Source organism: Setaria viridis, chromosome 3, assembly GCF_005286985.2.
Source record: "Setaria viridis chromosome 3, Setaria_viridis_v4.0, whole genome shotgun sequence".
Taxonomy (NCBI): domain Eukaryota; kingdom Viridiplantae; phylum Streptophyta; class Magnoliopsida; order Poales; family Poaceae; genus Setaria; species Setaria viridis.
Genome location: NC_048265.2, coordinates 36,493,886 through 36,504,239, shown reverse-complemented (window position 1 = coordinate 36,504,239; position 10,354 = coordinate 36,493,886).

Genomic DNA, 10,354 nt, shown 5'->3' with positions numbered 1-10,354 from the left:
ACTGCTTGGAAGATCCTTGATAGAGAAGCCACGAGGGTCAAATTCAATTGAAACATTATTGTCACGGGTGAGTTTATGAATGGAAATCAAATTCTTGACTAGGGATGGTGAAATCAGGACATTATTCAGGAGAAGAGGCGTGGAGTTTGTAGGAATGGAGGAGGCAGCTGAATGAGAGATAGACAACCGGGTGTCATTTCCACCTGGACACCAGTGCCTCCACCCACATGTCCAACATGCCTGGTAATTTTGTCTCCCGCACCTGGCGTGTTGCACATGTGGGAGGAGGCACCGGTGTCCAGGAACCACTCGCTAGAGGTTGGAGGAGAGGGAGTACCGTATCTGGCGTTTTGGAGTGCGGCCATCAATGTGGTGGTGTCCCAGGTTGAAGAAGATGGGGTAGTCAGGCCAAGCAGCTGCAGTTGATGCTAGGCCATCATGGCCTACGGAGAGTGGACTGGCGGATGGGGGCCCAAAACACCTACGCTAGGGCCTGAAAGGACATGGGCCAAGCCTGAACAAGGCACATCCATGGGTTATACCCAGTGGCCCATGGCAGGCTAGAGCTGGAGTTGGCGTTGGAGTTGCCTGATCAGGAGGAGGCGGCGCCAGAGCCACCTGCGCTAGCAGCACCACCATTGCCCTTCCCATACTTCTTGTTGCGGGGCTTGGAACGGGACCCGCTGAATCCAGAGTCGCTGTGCCCAGCGGAGTTGGAGGAGTGCCAGCGTAGAGCACCTAGCCAGCGTCAATCTTGGTGTTGTTGTCGGTGTAGATCTACTACAAGAGGAGGAACGACCATGACGTCTAGGGTGGGGACTTGCTGGTGATGACGGGCTTGATGTAGCGGTACTTGGGGTTGACGCCGCGCAGTAGATTAAGGACCTAGCTTGGCTTGGAGATGGGTGACAAACGTCACGGAGGATGTCGGCGAGTTTCTTGAGCTTGGTGGTGTAGAACGTCATGTTGATGTCACCCTGCTGCAGGTTCCGGAACTCGACCTCGAGGTAGACCACGCACTAGAGCTCATTGTCGCGGAAGACGCCCTCGATGTCGGACCAGACGGAGAAGGCGGGGGTGCATGGCTGGTAGAAGATGTTGAAGATAGTCTTGGAGATGGTGGTGTAGATCCAATTGACCACGCTGTGGTCAATCATCACCCACTTGGCGTCGCGTTGTTCCATCAGCGCTGGAGAAGACACATGCGCGGTGAGGCCGAACTTCCCGAGGGCATAGTCGAAGAAGCACCTACACTGGCTATAGTTGGACTCAGCCATGTCGAAGGTCACCGGCACATACAAGCGGATGTTGATGGTCTGGATGATGGGGGCGGGCGCAGGGGGTAGCACCAGCTCATCGTCGTCATCGGAGGAGTGAGCAGTGGTAGCCATGGAGAGGGTTGAGGCAAACGGGTTCTCAAGGGATGAAGTCCCTGTCATTGATACCATGTAGAAGGGAATTGGATCAATCACACTTGTATTCATCGCTATATGTTTACATATATAGAGTAGAGGAACTTCTACATCCTAACGGACTCACTACTAGAAATATGAGCATTCATCCTCGACCTTAGTACCGGTTGCTTCTTAGCCTGGTATTAATGTTAGCATTAGTACTGAGTCCAAAATTGGGGGTCCCCAGAGGCCTTCTAGTACCGGGTCGTAACACCACCCGGTACTAAAAGTATCTTTTAGTACTACTAAAAGTACCTTTTACTACCGGGTGGTGTTAGGACCGGGTGGTGTTAGGACCCGGTACTAAAAGTTCTAGGAGCATTAGTACCGGGTCCTAATACCACCCAGTACTAAAGGTCTCTCCACGGGTTTACTTCAAAAGGAAAGCATATTTACATGCATCACATGTATTGTGTAGGTGGAGTGGTAAGGAAGGATCGCGCGAGGCTAAAGGTTGTGGGTTCAAATCCCTCGAACTGCGCACGTGCATATTACTTGTGATGATGCATGTGTGCAGGGGACTCCCAGCTTTAACACCGATATAGCAGCACCGGTTGCACAACCGGTACTAAATGAGGTTTAGGACCGGTACGGAAGGCCAATTCCCCAGCAGTGATTGGCGAGTGAGCAGCGGAGCGGAACGTGCGTGTGGCACGGATCGTGGACCGCATGGTGAGCGAGTCTAGCACGTGGGCGCGTCATCGATGTGGGCATTGGCGAGTGAGTCCGCAATGTCGTGCACGTGGCTAGAGCGGCTAGTCGTTGCCGTCCAAACGGATAGGGGCGCCAGCCTTTGCACATCTGCTTAACATGGAGATCAAATTATACATACCACACTACGTTTTATAGTGCTTGCGTGTTATGATAACCTTTATTAGTCTTAAGAGGTAAGTCTCAGGTGCCAGAAAATTAGAAACAGTGGTTTCCCCTAAGAACAATGCAGAGATCTAATCCTTTCCGTTGACAACCTTGTTCTTATCCGGGCCTCCTGGTGCCAATAAAGAGAAGCACAGCAATGGCATCTTGAATAGCGTTGCAGAAGGCATTGGCACGCTTGTAAATCAGTTATTGCTTGAATTGGCAGTTACTCCCTCCGTTTCAAATTATAGGTCGTTTTGGAATTTCTAAGTGCATAATATTTGTTATGCACCTAGATAAACAACCTACAATTTGGAACGGAGAGAGTAAGATTTAGAGGCCTGTTGCAATTTTTGGGCATATATAGGTTTTTTTAATCTCGTTGTGGGATCGAAAAAATGAAAGCTGAAGATGAACTGAGACAACAACAGCTACCAAAGCTTGGGTCCATAACCATGAAGTGCGATGGATTTGATTATAAAATATTACACGGCTGTTATTAGGTAGCTTAACTGGCAAGCATGGGGTCATCTCCATAATATCTCTCCATCATTCTTAGCATACTTGCACCGTATAACGCGGATCCGCTTACTTTCTAATTTAAGCAACTCTTGTTTATCGACGACCTTATGGACTTCTTGTGTAGCAAAAAATTGTTTAGACCAATGATGCACAGATCTGCCATCACCGCGCTGATTCACACATTAGAAATTTCAGTCAAGCGATGATGCGCCAGCCTTTACTTCAGATAAGGCCTATTAGACTCGAGATGAGTTACAGATAATGGATTAGCTCAACATGGCAGCATCCAGATTCTCTAAAGGAGCCAATAGCACGGTAGTGTACAGCAACTGGTCGTTTTGAGAAACAATGCCATGAATATTTAGATGATACCCCTATAGAAAGCTACCATCCAGTTCACTATATACATAGGGCGAGAGTATAGGAACTTGAAGGTACAGAAGTACTCTCCCTCCATCCTAAATTATAGTTCACTCTAGTTTTGTCCTAAATTAAACTTATTATCTAACTTTGACCAAGTATATAGAAAATGCACCAACTTCTACAAAACATCAAATTAGTTTCAATTAATCCACAATGGAATGTATATATATAGATATGTATTTGTTGGAGATAGTATGTGTTAATATATTTCTCGATCTATAAACTTAGTCAAAGAAATTATATACTTATACAAATCTAGAATGAAATATGCTTTGTGTTCGTGGGAGTAGTCAACTTGTCCTCCATATGCTATGTGCCATCAGCAGAAAAAGAAAATGATTCATTTTTAATAAAGGACTTGTGCTCCATATGCTATGTGCTCCATATCCACAATGGATGAAATAGTTTTAAATCAATAAAACAAAGACAGGTAAGATTCATCATATCTTTCTAGCTACTCAGTGTCACACCTAGTTTTAAGGACTAAACAGGAATAAGAACTATATGTATGCCTAGGTGTCACACCCTGAAATTTTTGGATTTCAGGATGTGATTAAAAAGAATAATTAAACAATAATTTTCTCATAACTTTAAAATTTTCCCAACATTTATTTTCTTGACACAAAATATACTATAGGAGAAACAATTGGTTTAACTAGTGTTGTTCTGTGTGTGTTGCATTCATGCCAATACATCTTGGTGTTTATTGAGTGCAAAAGTTTTAAAATGTCTTTAGTCGACGACTAGCTCCTTTAGAGAATTTTTTAGTTTTTCAGAAATTTATTCTCATTTTCTTAGAGATAAAACTATTTATTATAAGGCTCTAAATTCTTTTTCATGAGCTCCAAGTATTTTATTTGGACTTCTCGTGTCCCAGACTATCTCCGAGATTTTGTGTGGAAGTTTTGGGATTTTCAGAATATTTTTCATGAATTAATTGAATTATCTAGATTTTTCATTTCACGAGGAAGTATTTTTGGAAATAATCTAACTTATCCTTTTTCTCTCGGGCCAAGCCCTTAGGACCTAACCCGCTCTGTCCTAGCACTTGGCCCGCCAAGGCCCATCTAGGCCCAGCGTTGCTGTGCCGCCGACAACCATGGCTTTCGTGCTGCCGCCTGAGCCCTAGGGTCTCAGGTTCTCGAGCTGCCGTATCCCTCTCCCTTCCTCGTGTAGTGTCGCCGCCGATCGATGCCGCCCAAAGCACGGCTCCGCGACCGTCGGTCCTCGCGCCATTTCGTCGTGCCTAAGCAGCACCCGGCGGAGCAACCACCATTCCAAGCTTCTCCTCACTAAGCCGCATCCAACCCACCGGTTCCCATCGTAAACTGATCACCGAAGTGCCGCCACGGCCTGGAGGCCGAGCCGCCACCATCCTCTATGCGCGATCACCGGTCATCGTCGATTCGCCTCGTGCCGAGCCCGCCGGAGCATGCCGACGTCACTAGGACCTCTACATCACCGAGCTCCACATCCGTCGAAGCTTGCCATCCTCAACTCGTCACAGGAAGTGCTTCCTGACGCGAACCCCTAGCTGGCCATCCCCATCATCTGTCGACGAATTCCGGCTGCTACCGCTCGACTGCGCTGCCAGTGAGCTCAGCGCCGAGCTCCTTTGCGCCACCTATCGCTCGCAGTACATCCCGACACTATCGGAGGCATGCGCCACCACCGGCAATGGCTATTTAGGAGCAAGCCATTGTCCCCACCGAGTAGATAAGGCAGTTTTTCCTTTAGGTCCCCGAGGAATCCCCAATCCAAAGCTCCATAGCTTGTGTCATGGCAATCCTGCACAGAACCTCTAGAGAATTCCCTCACCTTCAGATCCAATCCATCTGAATTTTCTTTTGCAGATCTAACCCTGATATTTTAGCCTTTTTTGCGAGCACAACTTCATGTGTCTGGTGAATCTTCTCTTCTAGCCACTAGGATCAATAGTTAATTCTGTTTACGTCATTAGAACCTTGTTTAGCTCATATATTACATGTTTTACCTCCGTTTAACCTCATTCTTGTTGCGTTAGATTCATATCAACTTAAACTACGTGTTAGAAGCAAGGTTAATCATATCCCGTGTTTTTGAAATTAATTTAACATATTATATGATTATTAGTTGTTTATACACTCTTTTTCTAATTAAAAGCTATTTAGATCTTTACCTCGCTTTCATAATTAAATGATAATTTCATTAATGCTATTTAAATAACCCTATTAATTAAAAGAAAATTAGAGCTACACCTCGGCTTGTCATAATTAAACTCAATTTGGTTAATGTTTATTCAATTTGTTTTCTAAATAAAAGCTACATAGGTTATATCTCGAGTTTTCATAATGAAATGTTAATTTGGCTAATATAAATATAAATGTGTTTTTGAATTATAATTCTATTAGATCAACATGAATCATAAAGTTATGCGCTTAGGTGTTCCCACACATGATATATTTTCCAAATTAAATGTTTAATGTGGTATAAACTATACATGAACATTTGTAACTAAGATTTGACTAAGCTTTACTTCGTGTTTTCAAAATATAAATATAACGTGAGTTAATTCTAACATAGGATATTTCTATGAAATATCATCCACATTGATTTCTACATTTAAAATGTATGAAGCACATAGTTTATTTTCTTTTATGAACCCAAATTTTTTGATAGTCTATCTTCTCAACCAAAGTTTCGTTGTAGTCGGTGCGTACTGTGTTAATCTTCTAATCGTAAGCTATAGTTTAGCAACATTGTTTCGCCATGTTTCATGTTTTTGAAAATAAATATGGAATTAATTTTGATTAATGCTTATTTACTTAGCTTTTTCTAATTAAAAGTTAATTAGGTTTATACCATGCTTTTCTTTAAGCAAGTGTTAATATGATTAACATCAACATAAATGAGTTCATAATTATAACTTGTTTTTGTTCAATGCGACATATAAAGTTATCGATTAGATGTTATTACATATAATTTATTTTCCAAAGTTAAATGTTTAAATGGCATAATTTGTACATGAATATTTATAATAAAAGTTGACTAGGTTTTACATCGTCTTTTTAGATACAAATGTAATTTGAATTAACTCTAACTTACGGTATTTTCTAAAAATATCCTTTACATGTATTTTGTAAATAAAAATAAATGCAACATATAGCTTTTGTCTGTCCTTTACAACCAAAGTTTTCTCGATAGATGTATATTTTCAATGATAACATCATTCTTAGTGTTTTATGCACCTTCGTGATCCTAGAGTTGAGCCCAATCCTTTAGTACGCTGTTTTAAAGCTTTTCTTTTGTTTTAGTGTATTGTTCTTAGTTGTACTTGTTTGTTTGCTTGTATGTTTGTGTCGGTGATTACTTGGAGTAGAAGGATCGCTGTACGAAAGATTTGAAGATTAAGAGTTTCAAGGGAGCAAGAGTTGAAGAGTAGTAAGAACAGCTATTCTTTGGAGAAAAGCAAGTGTCCCTAACCATCCTTGTGTCTATGCTTATGTACAATAATACCATGCATGCATTAATTGGAACATGGAGTGACCACCTAGGAAACAAGTGCAACCACAAGAACTATATGGCTCTGGTCTTGGCTAATTAATTAGAGACTCTAGTTTGGGGTAACCTTACCGAATGGGCAAGAGGGTGGATTGAGTCATTGCATAGCTCGGTCCTCTTGGGAAGTGGGCTTTGCTAAGACAATATGCCCATTAGGGAGGTTTATGAATGCTAGACACCGAAACTTTAGATGGTTACCACTTATTAGGGAATCTTTGTAAAGGCCTCCTAGCGTCCCTATGCAGTCACACCTCGGTAGTGTGATAAGTGCCTACTTTTGCACAGCAAGGTTGGGTCCAAAGTTCTTCTGAACTTTTAAACGACTTGTTGTGAAAGTGTACAACCTCTGCAGAGTGTAAAACTGATATATCAGCCGTGCTTATAGTCAAGAGTGGCCTAGACCATCACATGATTAATAAACTTAATGATGGACTTAAATCATTATTTTGGTTATTTCTTGTGGCCTTGCTGAGTACCAACTATAAGTGTACTCACCCTTACTTACTACTGCTCAGAAGAAGAAGGTGTGTGAAGTTTTCGAAAGATGATGCTGAGTTCTAGGCGTACGCAGTCCTGAGTCGATTGCTTATGAAGTTTGGAGCCTCTGTTTCCAGGATTAAGCTGTATATCTCTGATAGACTCGTAAGTCTTTATTTATATTCCTTTACATGATACTGTTACTGTTATTCACTAATGATGTCACTATAAGTATGAAACTAGATCCTGACATGCATATAGGAAGCACTTTGTTTTGTTTTAAAACCGGGTGTGACATAAGTGGTATCAGAGGTGTATCAACTATAGGACGTAAGCCTAGATAGCAATGGTCGTTTTCTAATATCTAATTTATTATAAAAAGTAGCCCTACCTTATCCTTGACCTCTTTGGTGAATACTCTCACTCCGTAACCATTTCTTTCCCCTTTCCTTCTTAATTACTCACCTTTCCTTATTTCCTTATTGACCCCTTTTCATTTGCACTTCCTTATTTTGCAAATGTAAAACCATCAATCCTTGTCTATTGACTTACTCTCTCCTCGATACCTTCTTTTTGATAATTGACCCTTGGTAAATTACCCTTTCTTGTTTTTGCTAAACCGTCAACCCTTGTCTATTTATTTTCTCTCTCCTTGATGACTTCTTGATCTTGATATACATCTCCTTTGATGAATAATTTTTCCTATCGCATGCATCTCACCTCCTTTTGATTTGTTGGTGATATTGCTTACCCTTTTACTCCTTGATATTTTTTCCTACTTATCCTTGTAAACATACCTCCTCCTTGATTTTATTTTTAGTATATCCATCTTTCCCATTGTACCTCTCCTTGCTTCTCAATCATTGTTGATTTTGATTCTTTTCCTTGGCCTATTATTCCAAGGTGATCTTCTACTTTTCTTTTATCCAAAATATTTAGATGATCCATGCCACTTATCCTAACACCTGTCCAAGTCAGATGAAGAATGGAGCTGCTAGTTCATCGTAAGGAGTCAAGCTGAAGCTTTAACATATACCATACTTAGGAGGACCCCTTCTAACTCTAATAACAACATTTAGCATCGTTTCTTGCTAGTTGTTAGTAATCATGTGAGAATGTGCTAGTGATGTTTGTTATTATGAATTTGTTTGATTTGTTTCTTTGTATTGATTGTTGGTGTATTATGTGTCTGCAACCTACAATGACATCAATTGGCTTGTTGGGTTCTTCTTTTGTACCTCCCAAATCCTTGTCATTTCCCTTTCTTTCTCCCCATTCCAATGGAGGATGCCAATATGAAAATTTGAAGGCAATACCAACATTGACAACAGAAACCTAAAAGCATGTGCAGACATCAACAGATAAAAGAACTTGAAGAAAAGGATGGTCTATTTCCTTTGTTACCGCTGTGCTATTCTCCTCTCTACCCCAATTGGATAGCAACCACGACAACCAAGAAATGATGAAGATGATATCAAAAAGTACTCTACCTTATTCAGCAATTTTATTTATTTATTTCTATTCTCTTCGGATCTTATCTTTACCACCCAACCAGATGGTGAGTCCCAATGGAAATCATGAAGATAGAGCTAATGGAGGAGACCTCAACATTCTACCCGTAGCCCCATCATTTGAGCGCAAGATGCTAGAGTATATGGTAGCACAAACTCAGACTCTACAAGCAATGGCTCAAACCATGGTCAATATCCATCAATATATCACAAAGCAAGCCTCACTCCTTAGGAACCACAACCCTGTCACCAGTGATAACCATTAGGTTCCATCTATTCCACCACCATTCGACAAAGAGAAGCTATTAGCCATGCAGGCTCAAGTCTTACAAGGAAGGATGCAGACTAACACATCATCCCCTCATAACATGGAGATGACCAAGGCTGGAGTTCCCATTGGACCATTGAAGAGGCAAGTTGCTAAAGCATGAAACCATCAAAGGAATAAGAGAAGCCATGGAGCGCTAGAGCTGAAGATGGAGAGACAACATGAGGATGTTACGATTCTAGGAACATGCCAATGTTGTGAACACCATGGTCTTCCATGTCTCCAGGAATAAGCTAGCCTAATGACAACTGAAGCAAGACAACATTATCATTTAGACATCAATAAGAAGAGGAAGTTGTCTGCCCAAGATCCTGTCCTAGGGGGAGTTACTCAAGATGGAGATAGTATTCAGACTATGAACCTTGAGGATTGGAGTATCTCTTTCAAAGAATTTCAACCCTAGAGGAGTAGGCAAGCTAAGAAGGTAACTAGTGAAGCAAGTCAAGAGAAGATGGAGTTACCACAACCATTGGCAGATAGCAGTACTCAACCCAGTTCCAACCAACTACAGCCTAAAGTTTTTCAACCTCCACATGACAACTCTATGAAGAAGAGTTCTGATGCACAAGCTATTCCACCAAGACTAATGGTGGAGCAGAAAGGGAGCCAAGATGGACATGTTAAAGGACTGTGCTTCAATGGCGGTGAAGAAAGCCATTATGTCAATAAATGACCAAAATAATGTAAGACGACTAGGTCCAATGATGCTGGCTTATATTGCCTCAAGTGTGGAGAAGACGGACATCTTGCTAGTTGGTGTGCAAAAGAGGATGATAATCAACCCTAGGATCAAAGACCCAATAGCCCGCCCTACATTTGATCAGGCATCATTAGTTGGCCTCTTTGTCAGGACGGATAATCAAGATGCCTCAGTAAGGAAAGAATGCCATCAATCCCCAAAGTCTAATTCTCATACCACATCCAGTCCCCAAGATACTAAAGCAAGAAAAGCATGTTTCTACTGCAAAGAAGTGGGACATCTCATCAGTCAATGCCCCAAGAAGCGTTTCGAACAAATAGACAAGAAGACTAAAGGATGTGTATGAAGACATGAAGGATGATTCGTGACAGTCAAGCTAGAGAGAACAATCCAGCTCTATTCAAATCACTTTATCAAGAAAAGTTCTTCAAAGATGGGCCAATAAAGCCGAGGAAAGGAATGGATGGTTAAAAGTGGAATTAGACTAAGTATCCCTGAAGTCTTTTTCTTGTTTTTATATGACTTGTGAAGAATAAAGAAG